The sequence below is a fragment of the Amphiprion ocellaris genome, chromosome 21, assembly GCF_022539595.1.
Source record: "Amphiprion ocellaris isolate individual 3 ecotype Okinawa chromosome 21, ASM2253959v1, whole genome shotgun sequence".
Classification (NCBI taxonomy): domain Eukaryota; kingdom Metazoa; phylum Chordata; class Actinopteri; family Pomacentridae; genus Amphiprion; species Amphiprion ocellaris.
Genome location: NC_072786.1, coordinates 5398128 through 5417917, shown reverse-complemented (window position 1 = coordinate 5417917; position 19790 = coordinate 5398128). Strand labels below are relative to the sequence as shown.

Sequence of the window (19790 nt, the reverse complement as noted above, 5' to 3'; positions counted from 1 at the left end):
GGGGGCATCTGGGAAACAGGAACATCAAAAACAATGTCATACTTCAAGGGGACATCTGTTCATTTTCTCTGCCTCTCTCTGCTGAGAAACCTCGAAAAGCATGATTGGCCGCGGCCTGTTGTGTTGTTTTTTCTCTTTGCTATGATGAAATTATGTTTGTGGGCTCCAGAACACACACGCGGACGTCTGATGGATGCCAACTACACATGTCCTTGGTTGATGAGCTGTTTCCACAGCAACACAGGGTCCCCATTGTCATCACACAGAGCGAGTGCAGGAGTTCTTTAAATAGCCATCAGCAGTTCACAACACAACGATTAGGCCAACCTCTGCGAACACCAACGGCCTGCTGTCAACCCTACAACGCTTATTTATAGATCAATTTTCTCCACAAAGCCGTAAAGGTGCTTCATGTTCCAGACAACACAAAACCGTAAATGCCTGGCAGAAGAGAAGCAGTGAGATAGAGCAGTGATTCAGAAACAATCAGCATGAATAGCTTCAGATGCAGAGATGCAGAGATGCAAGAAACTGAGTAAACAACAGACAATGCAATACAAACATGCCTTTTCCATATACTCTTTTGTACAGCTAATTAAAGCTTTGTTAGAGCAGTTTTAGCTATGAGGAGACTAAAACAAAGCCTCAGCTAATGATGGAAGAAGAAACCGCCCTGTCAGCCCTACCTGCACACAGCGGTGCTTTGAACTAGGGCTGTTGTGATGTTAGATTTTTACTGCACAATTATCGAAAATAATTCATGTTGTGTCGATATTATCACATTAAAAAAGAAAAATTATAATGCTGTCAGTCAAATTCATCTCACCAACCCTCTGAACACTAAATCCCACCAGTGGGTTTGAAAGGCATTAACATTTATTTATTGCACCGCCAAGGAATGAGGCGGAGTTATGTGACGATCGGCGTTGGTTTGTCTGTCTGTCTGTCTGTCTGTTAGCAACATCACTCAAAAACGGATGAACTCGGATGAAATTTTCAGGGAAGGTCAGAAATGACACAAGGACCAGCTGATTAGATTTTGGCAGTGATGCAGCTTATCACCTGGATTCATGGATTTGTTAAAGATTTCTGTATTATTGTGAGGTAGCGGCACAGCGTCTCTGTAACTATGACAAGTGAACACTACATCAGCTGCTGACGATCACGTGATTGCGATCCTACTACAAATCCACTGCTGTGGACTTATCGGGACTTACTGCGCTCTCTGAGCACTTTTCTTGTTTGACTTTTTTTAATAATCACTAAAATTACACCATTTATCAGGGTCAGAAACTGTGAGAACAGAAAGCAGCGGTCCTTGAAGTAATCGTGGATGACTTTTGGTTCCGCTGGCAAAATTGAACAAATCTGTGTTTACAATCATCACAGTTACTTAATCCTGCATATCTCATTTAAAAATCTGCCAACAACAAAAGAGACTTGTCAGCTGAACAGCAGCTGCACTCACACTGAGCAGATAGGAGACAAGTAGGGAAACAAACTGGAATAGGAACTAGCATTTAACCCTTAGATGGATAAGTGGTGAGGTTGTTTTCTTACTATATCTTTGTAATGAAAAGTTTTTATCATTTCATATTCTAGCTATTCCTCAAAAAACATGTTTTTCATATCATTCCATTTAATTGTTTGAGTTGCTTTTAATGCTTTTAAAGAAATTGTAATATTTGTAACACTACCCCAGGCCCTTTATCACTGACACTATCATACAAGAGGTGATGCACAAACAGCTGGAGGAAAAGAGTGGGAAAATGTCAACAAACTGGAGGTTGACATTGTTCTATTGCTGTTCTGTGTAATATTCTTCTTTTTCAATTATCAAAATGTTTAAAATCTGTTATAAAGTGAAAAATAAACATATTTCAAACATGAAAACATTCTTGTGTCTACAAAAATACAATATAAACAACAATACATATTAATATTCCTAACAAAAATTACAAAATTGATATGAAAACACATTGATTCTTATACATTTTTGACCCACTTACGGAAGAGTGTAGGGTCCAATCACTTATGCATCGAAGGGTTTAAGTAAAACATTTTGCAGTGTTGCTAACACTTGTAAGCACTTGAAAAAAATGGTGTACATGTTAAATCTTTATTCAAAACCTTTAAAAAACCTTTAACTTAAAAACAAATGTGACTCTCCAGAGGATTGTCCTACAAAGCATGTTTGTAATAGCCAGGCTTTCTCAAATCACAGATAATCTATATCATGAAGTTTCAATGGTAACCAGGTTTTCTTCTAAGCGAGCTCCCTTAAAGGATGGTGTCTGATGCGTTATTTGACTCTTGGATTGATTTCCTCAGTGGCAGCTGCTCATTAGAGCTCTTAAACTTCATTCATCTAAACACGATGGTCAACAACAAGTGCATTTAGGTCAGACGCCGTCCATAATGAAGGATATGTGGAAGTCACGTAGCCCAAATGGAAGTGAAATTAAAGTTATCGATTCGCTATTCTTTGTGAAAACTACTAGTAGACAAATCAATTCTCTAATCTGTGTTCTGCTGGCTGCAATACAAGCAGGGTAAAATACTGGTTTGCATGTACGCTCTGTTCCCTCAAGAAATAATCAATGTCCCTTACAGAGAATATAATCAGGAAAAGAAGTGGTGACAGGGTGGTGCTTCTTATGGCCAATTTAAATTTGAGCCTCTGAACAGAACGTCCTCCAGAGCGGTAACTAAAAACTCAACACAGTTATACAGGGGTGTCAAACTCATCTTAGTTCAGGGGCCACATTCAGCCCAATTTGATCTCAAGTGGACCTGATCAGTACAATCACAGAATAAAAACCTATAAATAACCACAACTCCTAATATTTCCTTTGCTTTAGTGCAAAAAAGTATGTTCTGAAAATATTCACATGACAAAAACAACAAAAACAAGACAAAATATTACAAAAATGAGACACAAAACGACAAAAGCCAGAAAGAAAATGACAAAAAAAACAGACAAACGACACGAAACAAAACAAAAAAGAGACAAAAAATTCGGCAAAAATGTTACAACGCGACAAAAAAAATGAAGAAATGATACAAACAAGACAAAAACTGACAAAAGCGTGAAACACAATGACAAAAAATAAGACAAAAAACACAAGCGAGACCAAAAGGAGACACAAAATGACAAACAAAAAGACAAAAACATGAGAGAAACAAGTCAGACAAAAAAGAAAGGCAAAACATTACAAAATGACAAAAGAACAATCTAGTATTTTACTTTATGATCAAAACAACTTGTCATGGTCTAGAAATTATTTTAAATTTATAGCTGTACAAATTCATAATTTGTGGTTAATGTCTTCTCTGCCAATTTTACACTTTACAAAGTCGCTCCACGGGCCAGACTGGACACCCTGGAGGGCTGCTTTTGGCCCACGGGCCACATGTTTGACACCCCTGCAGTAATACATGCTTTACATTTTATGGTGAAGCCCTCAGGTCATTAAAACATCTCTTTTAATAACTGAGAATATCTGTGCAAAATTTCATGAACAATCCATGCAGTAGCTGTTCGGAGTTTTTAGTAATGTAATGAACAGACAAGGAGCCATTACTGTGTGTTTTCATGTGACTATTGATCACAAGTGCAGCGACAACACTGTGATAGTTTCGTTTAGTCTAATTCCAGTAACACGTTGAATGCAGGGGAGCTGTTGCACATAATGTTGGTGATATATTGTAAAATTGAGGCTATTTCTCAAGTACCTTTTACCCCCAAATTATTCTGCAGAGTTTGGTTGAGTCATGCGTCTCTTATGTGTGAATTTTCTCCCTCCCACACAGCAGAAAGCACACTACAGGTTAATTGCTTCTTATGGAGCCCACAGGGAGAGCTTTTAGCTGCCTGATTTGAAGGCACTATCTCTTGTTTTTTTTGTTTTGCATGGCAGATGTTTGAGGGTTAATTTGTGCACACTTTGCAAAAGTATATTTAGGATGACTAAATGTTTAATGAATGGCTTCCTTCATCTTTCAAATGCAACAAAACAACAAAAGAGGAATTATTCAAAGGCGAGCTGAAGGTGCCACTGACGTTTATTGAGCTTTTATAGCTTTGGCAGTCACATAACAGGACTCACGCCATTAACTCCCACTATTTATACCACCATAATTTGCACTTTGATTAGACATCCTTCAAATAGCTTTTTCTGAATTCTGACCCATGAAGCTCGACACTTTCCTTTTGATTAGCTGGTTTATCATTAGCTTGTTTTTCTCTTCTGCTTTGAGTTTGATTACTGAGTATCTCTTCATTTACCATCAGGTTATTTCAAGGCCCATGAGACCTTGTGCATTAACACGTAATGGAAAAATAGCATCGTGAGCCAGACATTTGAGTCACCCCATTAATCTTTTGTCTAATTTTTGTTGTGTTCTTGTAAAATAATTAATGCTTTTACTTCATCGGGCCACTAAAACTCCATCGAATTAAAGAACTGGAATGGTAAGAAAGCAAATCAGCCTGTCCTATGAGTCACATTACAGTTACAGAAACACAAATTATGTGATTTACTGTTTTGTATTGCATGATACAAGTACAAAAAAATGTGAGTGCTCGTTGTGCTGCCACTAAGGCATCGTTTCATTTTTTACAGATTGTGTCCTTTTAAAGAATGTTTTAATAACTGCTAAAGGTTAAAGTAGTTTGCAAAAGAGGTTTATTTTTTGATACGGGTTCATCTGATGACCTCACGTCCTGTTAGGTCACTTCCAGGTTCTCTTCCTGGTTTTTCAGAAAGCAGGGCAGACATGTTGAACATGCTCTGAACGTAATCCGCTGCCATCTGTTTAAATTCGTCATAGAGGCAGTGCCTTTGTGCCGATGTGTTAATGAAGAAGTGTGACAGTAAATGGCCAATCTTGCTACGACTCTGTCTTCATTGGCTTCAGTTTAAGTTAGAATTTCAACACGCTACACAAAGACACTACATTGGTGGATTCCTTCAAGTGTACAGTGTGCATCTACGTCATGTGGAATGAATTGGTTATCATGGAAAAAGTCTTAGAATTTGATTATAGTTCAAAGACAATCAAATTGTAATCAAGAAATCCTTGAGAATGGAACTAAAATCTAATGGCACCTTGTTTCTTTTTCCCAATGTCATCTCGGCTGATTATAGCTACTTATGTTTAGAGGACACAATCCTGATTACACGTAGTCTTATTTGTTTGATAGGGACAGTGCACATTGATGAACGTCTATTTAGACAGCAATATGCCAGATTATAGCAACAATGCTAAATTACATCCTCGGGTAACAAAAAGCATACTAGAATAAAAGCACTACCCAACACTGATTCAACTAAAGTAGATCTCTAAACTCCAAAAAACTCATCTGTTTACAAAAGTAATATATTTAGAGGTTTTTCACCTGATAATAATCCCATCCTGCCTTAAAATGGCCTAAATGTAACTCTACACTGTTGATTTCTTTCAAAAATGCACTTCTATGAATTCCCCCCTAATATTTCCACTCACATCTCCACTGTTTGCTTCAGCTCGAGTACACAAGTTCACCTACACCTCTGCTCAAACACTGTAAAACTACTCTACACTATACAATGGGAAGTTGTACTATATTGATCCTGAAGTAGAGTAATAGTACAGAAGCTCCACTCTGCAAGCTGACAGGATTGGTTCTTTATGTTTGTTAGACTGGAAATCCTGGTGGCCTGATTCTGTGTTTCTGAAACAGTTAAAACACAGGTGGAAAAGCTTAGCCATGGTGTCGACTGAGGCTTTTTGTGACTCGTGTCTTCCAGCATAAAAAACATCATAAGAACATGGTACCATTACTAATTAATGAAAGAACAATTGTTTAAACAACAATCTCCATTAACAATCAAAGCTAAGATCCACTTTAGTGACCTGGATACCAGCTGATTAAAACCTTCCAGTCCTATTCATACATGTGAACATGTTTTTTGTTTATTCAGCTAATATTTCATGCTAATGCATATCTGCATAAGGGGATATGAGGCTTGTTTCCCCTGCAGCCTGTTGTTGCTCCAGAGCTGAGCCTTATCGGCTGCATCTAGCTGTATAACCAAATGTAATTTGCTTGATGCAAGTGTTTTTAAGTCTATTTCATAAAAATCAAGTGTAAGGTAAGTGTATTACAGTTTGGAGTGAATGGAGCCCCGATACTGACAAAAGACAGTAAAAGGTTGTAAAACAAAGATAGGCAATTCTGTCCAAAAAGCTCTTCAAATAGGTTGATTTATTTGACATTTTTATTTATGTTACTTTATCTTTTACTGTGTTATTTATTTAGGACTGTCAAAATTAACACGTTAATGCAGATTAATCCATCATCATCATTAATCTGATCAAAAAATTTTAATGCAATTAACCCATCTGCAGCATAGAATGACTCCAAATCCCTGCAATGTCTGTTTGTCAAAGTACACTTAAGGTACGTGTCCACTAGATCTTGCAACTTCTCGCATCCCATTCATTGTCTATGTGAAACGCGTCGTGTTGCATGCTGGTCCAGTTGCGAGGCGTTTCCAGCTGTGATCCGGTGCGTCTCCCCGGAACTCATTTGCAAAAAGTAGACTTGATGTCTAAACTAGAACCAAAACAAGGACAGATTCAGCTACTGCAAGGGTTATTTCTCGCCTCAAATGCTTTCAGAAACACTTTTCGCTGAAATGTTTTCGAAATAAAACAGAAAGTTTGCTGCCGAGTTGCCATGTTGGTCCGACGTATCTAAAGGACACTGAAGCTGAAAGCGTGCGATTTTCAGATGCAACACATTTACATGCAGGAAAAACGGATCATGTGATCAGTGGACATGTAGCATTACTGTCGTGCATGCCGTCGCACATGCGCAAATGGACAGTTGATCCGGTAGTGACAGAACCAAGCAACTGGAAATGGAGGACGTTGGCCTTCTGGGCGGGAAATCTGAATCTAAAAAAACCCAAGACGGAACAATGACCGACATACATGCTCATGCAAAATGAAACACGATTAAATTAGATTAAACATGGATGATGTTTAATATTAATATATTCATCAAATGTAATCTACAGCAACCCTGTGATAAATCTGATAAAACATTTTAATCGTTTGACAGCATTAATTTTATTACTTGTTTTCTTTCTACCAAATATTTGCCATTTTCTTCATATGGTAGTGAAATGTTAATACTTTAAATTTGGATGAATCTTAAATATTTTTTGACTCTTTTATATACATTATGTTTCAAAGCACTATTAAATTTCAGAATCACAAAAAACATATTTTAGTATTAGTCTAAAATACATTTCTATTGAACGCTGTCTCCGTTTGAGCGTAAAAAGCAAACTTTAGTGAATGTTTATTTGCTGCGTGGACAGACAGAGCACAACACACACACACCGCTTGGCCACAGATGAGATCATCAGCGAGTCGTGGGTGAGGGCTGACTCATGTGGGAAACATCAGTCAGAGCTGTGTCAACATTAAGCCCATTTGACATGAGCTGCGTCTTCTAGCAGCTGGAAATCTAGGACGTGTCAACGCTCTAATCCAATAGGAGCCAAACGGCTGCGCCATGCGGCCGCGGTTATGATATTATGGCTCAGGACATTCGGACTAATTGGGAGCCACGGTGTGAGCTATTATTTTTACACACACATGCAGTGCTGCTGTATTTTCTCTAGAGGGAGCTATGAGTAAGCAAGCCAGGGATGATGGTGCTTCATGTGCTGGAAATGTATGTTCATTCTAAAACTATTGACACGTTTAGCAACACATATTGATGAAAACAATAAAAAAATTTTAAAAAAATCAAGTTTCTTGTTTTATTTGTCCTTAAAAATGCCCTACTAAATGAAAAAGTGTTTTTTAATGTAAATAATAAGGAAAGCATTTGTTTCTAGTGTTGCCTCATTTTTAAAATTTGATTTTTATCATAAGAAAAAGAACTAAGTAGTGGAAACAAGATATCTTATGTAGGAAATAAGGTAAACCGACTGAAAGTAAGACTAAAAATCAGAGTCTGATGAAATGACTGGTTAAACGAGAGACTGTTGCACTGCAGCAGTGTGTTAATGTGCACCAACACCACATAAAGTCATTAAGCCGACCACGGTGTACCTACCCGGACACTGTTTACTGCTGACAGTCAGCTCCTCCTCCTCCCTTTCTCTCTGTTAGATCATGAACTGCTTCGCCTCAACCGCCCTGACAGTAATTTCCGGATCCTAACATGAGGCGGCCATTTGTGTGTCTGTTAGTAGGACGGTGGGCGTGTGGACCTGTGGTGAGCAATCACAGGGCGATAAATAATTAAAGCCCAGTTTTGTAGCATAAAACATGTAGCAACAGGAATGATTTCAAATAAACACAGATGGAGAGTGGCTGGTAATTACGGCCCCTATTGATCATGTGCTTTGTCTCTGGGAGAGTTTTTTTCTCTTTGTAATTAGGCATTGGATTCCACTGGAAGTGCCTCTGAGTGACCATTTATGGGATTAAATATAGATGAGTGCTGTTCTGAACCCAGCAAGCCCCACTCCCTGTTCCATTAACAACTATACCTCTTTCTGCTTCACTTCATCAGCTGATGAATACAGATGAAAACATACATTCAGCTGAAAGCAGTCCATTAGCATATTTACTATATGTAGAAACATTTGTGCTTTTGAGAGGATGAAACTGAAAAAGCTCTTGTTCTCTTCCACTGAAGACGGGAACGCGTCAGGTAAGATTTCAGAAAAGATGCTCAGGAGACGCAGGAATGACGCTCTAGTTGATGCGAGCGTGTTTGTCTTAATTGCAAAAACTGGAACAAAACAATAATTGTTTGCCATGATCTTATGAATAAGGAGTGATTCATTCACAGTGAGAGCAGCAGAAGGCTGCAGCCCATGTACAGGCTGAGTTAGCAGAGGAGGGGGTCCAGATAGGAGAGCAGATTCACAGGAACATGACAGGAGTCCATTAACTTCACCACCTTTCATCTATTATTTTGGTTAAACTGCTAAATATTGCATTGTGTCTTCTCTTCACTCACACTCTGGGAAACCAGACTATTAAAGCCCTCTGCCCTTCATTATGCACATTAGAAAAAATAAGAAACTAATCAAGTTAATATGATTAGAGCCTGATGAATATATCACTGGACCAATATTGTCAGCTGATCTTGGCCTGCCACAGGTGTATCGTGTATGTTGTAGAAGATACACTGCTCGGTCAAAAAAAAAAAAAGTCGCACACACTATTTTGTTGGACTGCCTTTAGCTTTGAGTATGGCACTCATTCACTATGGCATTGTTTCTGACCAGAGATGCATTAATATTCAACCAATATCTTGTAGTGATGACGGTAGTGTTGGACTGCTGTACAAAGTCTTCTCCAGAACATCCCAAAGGTTCTCAGTGGGGCTGAGGTCTGGACTCTGTGGAGGACAATCCATCTCATGCTCCCTGATCCACTCATTCACAATGTGAGCCCCATGAATCCTGGCATCACCATCTTGTCCATGTCATCAGGGAAGAAAAACTCCATTGATGGAAAGACCTGGTCATTCAGTATCAACATGGTTGTTTAAGAAATGAGAAGCTCCTCCTCACTGCATCAGCTAGGGTTAAATACACTGTTGCAGCTGAAACATATTCATCACTGCAGTAATTATTCAGTGGAAGGCTCTTACCCATTTGCTTAGTTGAATTTGGACCAGGTGGCGACTTTTTTATTTGTCCAGGCAGTGTACAAATTTTTTTTTTTTTACAGAACATAATACAGAAAAAAAATACTTTACACCTTATAGTTTGCTATTTCCAGTACTTTGCTACTTAGAAACAGTGTTATCTAGCTTGTCAAGCAGAGCAGCTCCAACTCCATTCTTTATAATACTTTTAGCACTGTCTGCAGCACATGTAGCAGAGTACACATCAGAGCTGAGCAGACGGTGGTGCCAAATCAAGCTGTCCTTTTGTTGTTCATGGAATACATTGCTAGAAAGTTAATAAGCAATGTTTCATCTTTTTTTTTTTTCAAGATAACTATGTGTACATCTGTAAACAATATCAGCCAATGTATCAATATCAAAATTCCCCACTCAAGTATCAGTTTGGCTCTGGTGACCATTCCAATGTGTCAGTGTTTGCATTTACACTCTGTTCACTGTGAAATGATGACTGAAACTGCTGATAAATTTGGATCATTCAAATTCAGCCTGACATATTCTGAGCGTGACAGCAACAACAAGTTATTTTTGGACTGGTAATGCAATATCGGAATTTGTGTGTGGGAAGTTAACGTTACTGTAACTTGTTGGCAGGTGTCGGCCACAGTTTTAGGTAAAAAGTTCATGTGACTGGCGCAGGAACTTTACTGTTCCTCAGCAGCGGGCACACAGGAATGTTAAGAGGGTGGAAATGCACTGTTTAATCCCCAACATCCTCATCAAAGGCTGCAGTGCTGCTCTCACTGGACCATTGTTCAGACTGCAGGAAGGGAGCGAGAGAGCAGCCCTGCTTTGAAACTCCGCTCGACACTCAGTGTGCCCTTTGCTTGTTAATAACCGGGGATTATGTGGAGACAGGCTTCATTTTAAATAAATACACGTGTAAAACAAGACTTACGGTATAAATACAGATATAAGGACTTGCAGTTCTGAACCTTCTTGACCTGTGATCCTTAAATGAAATAATGCCAGCTTGCCTCGGTCAAGACGTTGCGGTTTCTCCTTCTCAGATTGTGAATGATTACTACTTCAGATTGACATCATGTTCACGAATGCTATTTTCGTTTATGTGATGGGTGTTTTGCCCTGACGTAACTATGTCTAAAGGTTGCTAACAGATGAGAACTTAGTCAGATTTTCTAACATTTGAAAGAGAAAAACACTTCTTATGAATGAAAAGTTGAGTTAATAGGCATTAAAACCTCACAACTGCACACTTCATCACACTCAGGGGGTTTCACTGCTACAGCCTTAATTGGTCTGCTATGACCAGTAACTTATGCTATATTCTGTTTATTGCAAAAGTCAGAGCTGGGAATGACATAAATTGAAAGTGTTCCAGTACAACAAGTTGGAAAACCAAGATGCACACTTTAGTTAGCCATTGCTAGCGCTTGATAACAAATCATACTGTATTTTGCACATACAGACTCCATAGAAACATGTCCACAGATAGAAGGCGGACAGCAGTGGAAGCTGCTTCACTGTGGGAAACAACCAAGAACGAATGAAAGTCGCGTGTATGAAGGATTTAATGAAGCACAAGACAGAAATGCTAATAAACATACATTTATTACAGTTATGCCAATTGTCACAGAACTCCGCTGCGTTCCTTGGTGGCGTTATGTGATGATTGGCAAACGTTTGTCTATTTGTCTGTTCGCAACTTTGCTGACACAAGGACCAACTGATTAGATTTTGGCAGTGATGCAGCTTATAGTCTGGATCCAGGGATTTGTTAAAGATTTCTGAATTGCGCGATAGTGGCATAGCATCACTGTAACTATGACAACAAGTGAACATTATATCAGCTGACTGCTGACGATCACATGATTGCGATCCTACTACAAATTGACTGCCTCGGACTTATCCATCAGAAATGATACAAAGAACAATTGATTAAATTATGGGGGTGTTTCCAAGTCCCACCACCGCTACATATTTAGGTTGCGCGATTCGGTATCCGTACATAACATACATACGCATAACATGCCTGTGCTCAGTGGAAGGTCATTTTTCATTAAAATTTCATCCGTCGGAACTGATACAACAACTGAGCAGCCTTGGCGAAGTACTGCACTCTGAGTGCTTTTCTTGTTATAGTTTTTACTGCTGTTGAGCTATTTGGCAGTCATCTTGGATTTTGAATCAGTTTGTTGAGCCGAGTCAGAAATGTGACTGATAATTTCTAGGAAATTGGAAACTGTGTCTTCCCAGTTAAAACACACCAATATGGTGGCAATGTGAAACAATATTAACTTTTACATAAACATTTTTATATAATGCACTTAGTTAATGGATCAGATTTTACATTTTTCCACCCACACTGCTACTGTTAAAACAAACATTTTATGGTAATACTAACCCCAAGTTTAACTGCACATTTCTTGCAATTTTCTCCTTCCTTCCAGATTTGTGCACCATTTTCAAAATACTCAGAAACAAGACAAGAAACAACAAAAACTATAACCTCCAAGCTGCAACCTACACACTGAATTTGGCAAATGTTGCCGAAGATTTGGATTGTGCAAAAAGGCAGGCGTGTTGGGTTCTATTGGTGAATTAGCTTTTTTTAATGCCGTTACTTGCTTCCCTATGAGCACATTTTCCACCAGAACAATCTTCTGATCACTATTTTGCAGGGCCATCATCATTGCATCCTGCAACCCAGGATAGTTGTGATTGTTTCTTAAAACATACAAAGTCAGAGCTTTAATCTCTCCCATATAGTAGAATAGTGACAAGGTGCAGTCAGACCATCCTTTAGCAGTGACAGCACTGTAGAGATATCTCAGCTATGTCATTTGTAGCTACACTGGCCCGTTTTCAACAAGTTTACATAGTACTGCTGCGTCAATCTATAAATATCACATTGATTTAAGATTAAAACATCCCTCTCTGGGCTGCGTGTATGCTAATCAGCCTAGGTGTTGTCATATTCCCATGGTTCATAGCTGATTTGTAGTCTGGGAAACAGCTGTTTGTGTTTGCTATTTGTGTTCTGCTGACGAAATAGAAGATGCAGACATTCAGAGATTTACATCTGATTGAAAATCATGCTGCACTTCATGTAAAAAAACTAAAAAAAAGAGGCATTTGCAAGCCTTCAGCCTAAACTAGATACACCATAGAGGGCCTGATCCCAAGGCTGAAAGTCACTGGTTTAGACAAGAAGATAAACATTCACACATCAAATGACTATCAGTGCAGAAGCACTTTCAGAAAGACTCCACGCTGAAACCCAACGCAGGCAGCAAACCAGGAATGAAGCAGAACAAATTAGAGCACTGGAGGGAATTAAAACTAATCACATGGATACAGAAAAGGGAATGATTGGGGACACAGCAAGAATAAGAAAGTTATTAAAAGAAAAGAGTGAATAAAGGGTATCTTTCTGAGCTGTGAACCATTTTTAGTCCATTCAACTCTTACTGCTTTCTGCTTCACCTACCACCATTGATAAAACCCTAAAATAACATGCCTGTTTCTGACAAAAAGTTTATCCTCCTGAAGGCCGTGAATGACTGGTGTCACTGAGTGCTCTGAAACTGCCACTTGACAGTGACACAATGTTCCCGTCGAAACATCTCGGCCCTGTCGTGCGCCCACGTCACCCCGAGACCCACCCACCTACCCCGGCCGTCGGACACCTAGAAACATCAGGAGCTATTTATAACGTCTTCATCCCCTCGTCTGAAGGAATATCTCTCCATTTTCCTCCTCTCTCTTGCTTCCTCGCTCACTGTTGCCATGGAGCTCAGAATCAATGACATCACGGGGAAGAGTGTGTGTCTACGCTTGCTTGCGTGCGTGCGTGCGTGCGTGCGTGCGTGCGTGCGTGCGTGTACGAGATGAAAGCTGGAATCTTCGGACTGAATGAACATGGCCGGCAAATATCAGGTGACGAGCAGAAGCACCGACAGCAGGCATCCAGCTGGAGCACACACATGCAGCATCCCGCTCGAAAACAACAACAACAAAAAAAACAACGCACACAGTCACACACATCTCTCGCTCATGGCACACAGACGTAAACACATCAAGCAGCTCACACAGCCTTCCACCCGCCTACTCGCCAACCCACACACAACCAATCTGTCACGCACTCTGACACACTGCCACACAAGTGCATGAGGGGGGCGGGAAAAAAAAAAGCTAATTGGGTTAATGATGATGAGTGTAAATGGTTTTTCAAAATGGCTGCACTGTTATGTCATAACATAACAGCCAAACACGACTTCAAACAGAATCCTGATTGGTAATTACAAGGAACACATACAGAGTGTTGTTGTTTTTCCTCTAGTTAAATGTCTCTCAGGTTATTAGTTCAGCAGCAGTTATTTTCACTCCACTTACCAGAAGGAAGGGAAAATTACACAGATGTATCTTAAAGAATTGATTGAATACAAGTGAACTTTTTTTTTTATACATACACTGATAAATAATTTTTTGTGTGACATGCCAGTAAAGAGGCTGAATACAGTGACAAGGAAAAGCAGAAAATCCTCATCTGAGAACTTGAAAATGGACATTTTCATGAAGTAAATAACGTTGATGATCTTGCTACACTGCGATGTTCTGCTAGGAAGGTTATTTTAGGCCGTTTTCTAATGCAGAAACTGGCAGGCAGCTTTACGAGCCTCTGTGTGTGTTTAAACTACAAGCACTATCCATGTAAAAGCTCCGTCAAGGTTGTTTTAGGGGGACAAAAAAGTACCTACTCCAGGATAGGTACTTCTGAGCGGCCTTGAAAAACTGCTATGTGGGCCTCATCGCTGACTGCTAAAGCTTGAAGAAGACAACAAGCAGAATTTTTCTGCCCTCTAAGCGTCCTTGTCGAATAGCAGTTTTCTCCTTTCTAGCATCAACATCACCTGTGTTCTTGCTCAGATGCATCAGGGCAGCCAGGAGGATTTATTGCTTTGGCAGATGAACAGATGTAGGTCAAATTTCAAGAATTTACAGAAATGTTTCAAACAGATTTCTGCTCACTGTCTAACTTACAGAACTATATTTATTGTAAGAAGGAGTAGCCATCTTAAACAGGGACCGGCTGTAAATCTGCAACCAATCCCATGCCCCACATGCATGACTACCAGACCTGATTTCACCATATCACAGCTTCCAGTATCATTCAGCAAGTTGCAAAATACACCACTCAATATAGTAACAGCATAAATGAGTTACATTAAAATATTACACCCTAATATTCTGCTGCTGCAACAACTTTATATCCCTCCGGGGATCAACTAAGTCAGTGTAAGCCTAAATCTAAGTCTATTAAATGGGTACATTACTACTAAATTAATGCTTACTGCCCCCAAGAGCCGAACTAGATTTCCAAAAAACCATTAAGAGGGATACTCTAGCCTCCAGACTAACTCAGTTGGGTGGAAGGAGACTAGTATGTAGCAAAGAGCAACACACTCCGGCCACTTTATTAGAGTGAGCGACCCATAAACATGGGCTATAGTCCCTGATGCAGCGGCCATGGGTTTGAATCCAGCCCATGGCAAGAAAAAAATAATCATTTTGAAAAAAAGAGCAATGTTTTGTGCATGTTGTCAGTGTCCCCTGCCATCATGGACACCAGGAGACCAACTGTCCTCACCATGAGTTAACACATAATCATCAGTAAATGCAGTGGCTTCAGCTGCAGTCTTAACCTTTCGCTCACTGAGATAAGCGGCAATGTGCTCTGGAACAGAATATTTACTGAAGTAAATATCAATGCTGTTGCTGCAGCTAATGCTAGGTTAGCAGGATGCTAGATTAGCGGGATTTTATTCTTAAAAGAGCAATCAAACTGAGTTGATATATCATGAGTAAACTCCAAATGTGACTTGTTCCCTTTTCTCCAACTCATACGCTTTAAGAACAGCAAACTTCACTACCTCATGCATCATACATCATAATCTCAACTCTCAAAACGTCCACCCTTTCTGGAGAACAACTTGGAGCAGAACACATTTTGCCTTTCAAGATCAGCCTTTGCATTGTCACCTTCCTGTCTCATCTTCTCAGTCAACAGTGCCTTTTCCAACTCAGTACCTTGCCTCATTTTCTCCATTGCAACTTCCTTTGGTTTCTAATTTCATACGTAACAAAACTAAGTCCTTTTGTTGTTCAAAGGTTAATCCTACACCAGGAGTCATTGATAATGGTGGAGAAAAGCTCTCATCACCCCCAGAGACAGGAACAACCTTTTCCATGTCCAATTTTCATTTTCAATAAATGAAATTTTAAATTTGCCTTTACAGTCTCTGTATATCTTTTATCACCAACACCAACATTACAGAAATCCACAATTTTTATTAAATGATCTTTAGTACATTCAGTTATAAAATCCTCACATGGTGTCTCCAAAAATGCTTTCACAAAGTCATCCATGCTACAGATGATTATCACCACACAAGACCGCAAGATAAAGTCATATGATGATTACGAATAGTGCGCACCAAGGCCTAAACAGCCACAAAAAAGGAAAGCTTCCTTTTATCTAACTGTCTGAACCAGAGCCAGCTAAATAACTCACCCTGGTTCTCAAGCCTGCTGGCTTGAGAAAGGCAACCAGAAAAGTGACAAACCCCCTCCATCATGACATGGATGTGCTCCTGTAGGGAAGGGGAAAAGGATGCTCTAACCACGGTACCTCAACTTTACAAGTCACCCCCCTCAGCGAAACCCAAAGGGGAAACGCTGCTAAACCTATCGAGGGAATCTGATCTACAAGTAGTATGAAAACCCTGGTCAACACTTACGTCTTCATGCCTCTGTGATCCAAAACTACCAAAAGACAACACAACAGTCTCAGCACAATCAAATCACTTTTTAAGGTTGAGCAAAAGCTGAGACAAAGGGGTAACTCACATGTATAATTCTGTTGATTTTACCTGTCCACAGCCCACAAAACTGCAACAGCCCATATTGCTGTGCTAACAAAGAACTCAATTCAAAATGTATTCTATTTTACAAAACTTACCCCAAGAGAAAGAAGCATACCAAACACTAGGCCATACCTCACAATGGACGAGGCCACAATTTGTTACGACTTGCTGCTAGGCCGCAATAAGGGAGGAGATGCACTTAGAGGTTTAACTGCAACAAAAGATCATTTATTAGGAAAAACATGAGCCACTGTGGCTCAGCAGGCCGGCCTATATAACCAGGTACACTGGCCAGGTGTACCAGGTTAGATGATTACAGGCTCCGCCCAGCAAGAGACCTGCAAGAGAAGAGAGGGAAGACAAACGGTCTATGGCCATAACAATAGATTATAGATAGAAGAATTTGTTCAGTCACCAAATTTGGAGATTATAAATAGCATTATGCTAACCTGAAATCATGTCAATATGACTAAATTTTGAGACTGGATAAAATGTATGCAATATGTGTGCCTGTATACGCATGTATTTTGTTCCTTTGTTTGTTTTGTGTATAAAATATCATAGTGTCTAAGACACATTTGTGGCATAGATCAGGGGTGTCATACATGTGGCCCGTGGGCCAAAACCAGCCCTCCAGAGGGTCCAGTCCGGTCCGGTCCACAGGACAACTTTGTAAAAGTGTAAAAAGTACAGAGAAGACATTAGCTGAAAATCGTAAATTTGTAAAACTATAATTTTAAAATTATTTCTAGACCATGACAAGTTGTTTTGATCATAAAGTAAAATACTATTGTTCCTGGTTCTTTTGTGGTTTTGTGCCTCGTTTTTGTAATATTTTGTCTAGTTTTTGTTGGGTTTTTTTGTCATTTTGATCATAAGTCATTGTTCTTTTGTCATTTTGTGTCTCATTTTTGTCATTTGTCTCATTTTTGTCCTTTTTTCTCATTTTTGTCTTTTTGTGTTTCCTTTTTGTCTTGGTTTTGTTGTTTTGTATCTTTTTTGTCTTGCTTGTGTTGTTTGTCTATTATTTTGTCACTTTGTGTCTTGTTTTGTAATATTTTGTTGATTTTTGTCTTTTTGTCATTTTGATCATAAAAATACTAGATTGCTCATTGTTCTTTTGCTGTTTTGTGCCTCATTTTTGTAATATTTTGTCTTGTTTTTTTTGTCTGACTTGTCATTTATCTCATGTTTTTGTCCTTTTTTCTCATTTTTGTCCGTTTGTGTTTCCTTTTTGTCTTGTTTTTTTCGTTTTGTGTCTTTTTTTTGTCTTGGTTGTCTATTTTTTTGTTGCTTTGTGTCTCGTTTTGTAATATTTTGTTGATTTTTGTCTTTTTTGTCATTTTGATCATAAAGTAAAATATATTGTTCAGTTTCAGAGGTCTAAATGTTTTGTGCCTTTGTAGACACTGTGATCTGGAAGTTGTGATACACAAATGATAAACTGAGGCTTAATATTTTCGAAATTTCATTTATTTTTCTTAAGAAATTTCAGGTTGTTCATGATCTTTTGCAAAAAGACAATTCCTTAAATGTGAACATTTTCAGAATGTAGTTTTTTTGCACTATTACGAAGGAAAAATTTGGAGCTGTCATTATTTATAGGTTAATATGTTAAGATTTTATTGTTCCGGCTCACTTAAAATCAAATTGGGCTGAATGTGGCCCCTGAACTACAACGAGTTTGACACCCCTGGCATAAACCAAATATCTGACATCACACAATCGCAATCTACTATATCTAATATGGGTGAGTAGGAAAATATGTATGTTATTTTTGTGTACTGACCCTTTAGACCTGTCAGACGGGCCTACAAGTGGCTTCTCTCTCCACTTCAGAGTGCACGGCTAAAGCGGCAGAAAATAGAAATCATTTGGAAGATAGAACAGTTATGTGATACGGGAGTCAACCATAAATCATCTGCATACAAAGCACAAGACTTCCAGTGTACTGTGAACAATCCAGTGTGGAAGAATGTGTGCAGACGGAGACTGGTTTGGTGTTACAATGCGTCCTGTCCGACAAGGCTGCAGAGCTGATAAGCTTGTCTTATCTCTGTTGCCAACTGCTGCCCCCAGAGAAAGCGACTGTGAGGAGAGCAGACAGCAAACATAGCCACGGAACAATGCTGAAATAATGCCTCTATTGTTCCATCTGTTTACACCCTCCTCCTCTGCCTCACACACACTTCAAACATTCCCCACCCTCTGTTCACTGCTGTGAGAAAAAAAACCCTCAACAGTGTCACCCGTGTTGCTTTTACTCCGCTACATCATGGCTACCCCCTTGTTCACTCTGCCTACTTCTGCCTCTCTCATCTTTAAAGGTGCTATAAATACAGCATATGCACCCCAACCCACACTCACACACTTGGACTCCTCCAATTGGCGGCACCCATGGGAGCTACCCCACCGCAAACACAAAGCCGAGCCTGACACTGTTTTCTCTCATTTATCTCCCTCAGATTCCCACCTCTCTGTCAACTTGCAAAAAGACAAGCTCAAACAAACATGGGGATGCCACGCTGCCGCCAAGGAGCGTGCCGGCACACACGCAAAACAGCGGCGTTGATGGACACGCAAACAAACCCACACATGCAAAGTATCTGTGGCGCCCAGATCGCTTACAATGCACTTTTCAAAAGGGCATCCCTGACTTCAAGAGAAGCAAAAGGGGCGTTTGAAGTCAAGCTTACACCCCATTGCTCAGTTCTGTATGCTGATCAGTTCCACTGCTGCAGCCTGATGCGCAGGAGCTTGTGGTTGTTAATGATAGCACGGTGTATGGTTGAATCAGTCCACTGATTTTATGACTCAGTGTCATCAATCTACCTGTTGGATTTAGCGTTCAATTCAGCTGTGTAGCCAGAAATCATATTGTAGGTTAGCACAGAGATAATAAGGTGGGTCAAATAACCACAAACCTTCTCAAAAGGTCCCTAATTGTGCCCTGTTTCAGCAAATTAATGAAGGCTCCACATGTCCCCAGAATTTACACTTCGGAACACAAAACACAATAAAGATGGATTTCCACCTTTAAAGGATCAAAGAAATGCCATGCCAGCATTTGTGCCTGGTCCTGTGCACAATAGACTAAAACAGGCCACGCAGCAGGAACAAAGGATGTAAAGAGCTTCCCTGTGAAGTCCACATGTCAGCCTGGCAGCTTGATGGAGAGGTTCATTTGGTGCTGA

The 19790-nt window shown here is 39.6% G+C and overlaps 1 long non-coding RNA gene across 1 annotated transcript; it reads right to left on the bottom strand.

Moving 5' to 3' along the window:
- Positions 1-6258: 6258 nt before the first annotated feature.
- On the bottom strand, positions 6259-16838 carry LOC111565658 (uncharacterized). Its single transcript, XR_002745919.3, has 3 exons — positions 16729-16838; positions 8120-8276; positions 6259-6601 (listed from the first exon to the last, which is right to left on the bottom strand). It is a non-coding gene; the product is annotated as an uncharacterized LOC111565658 (long non-coding RNA).
- Between the last annotated feature and the right edge of the window lie 2952 nt (positions 16839-19790).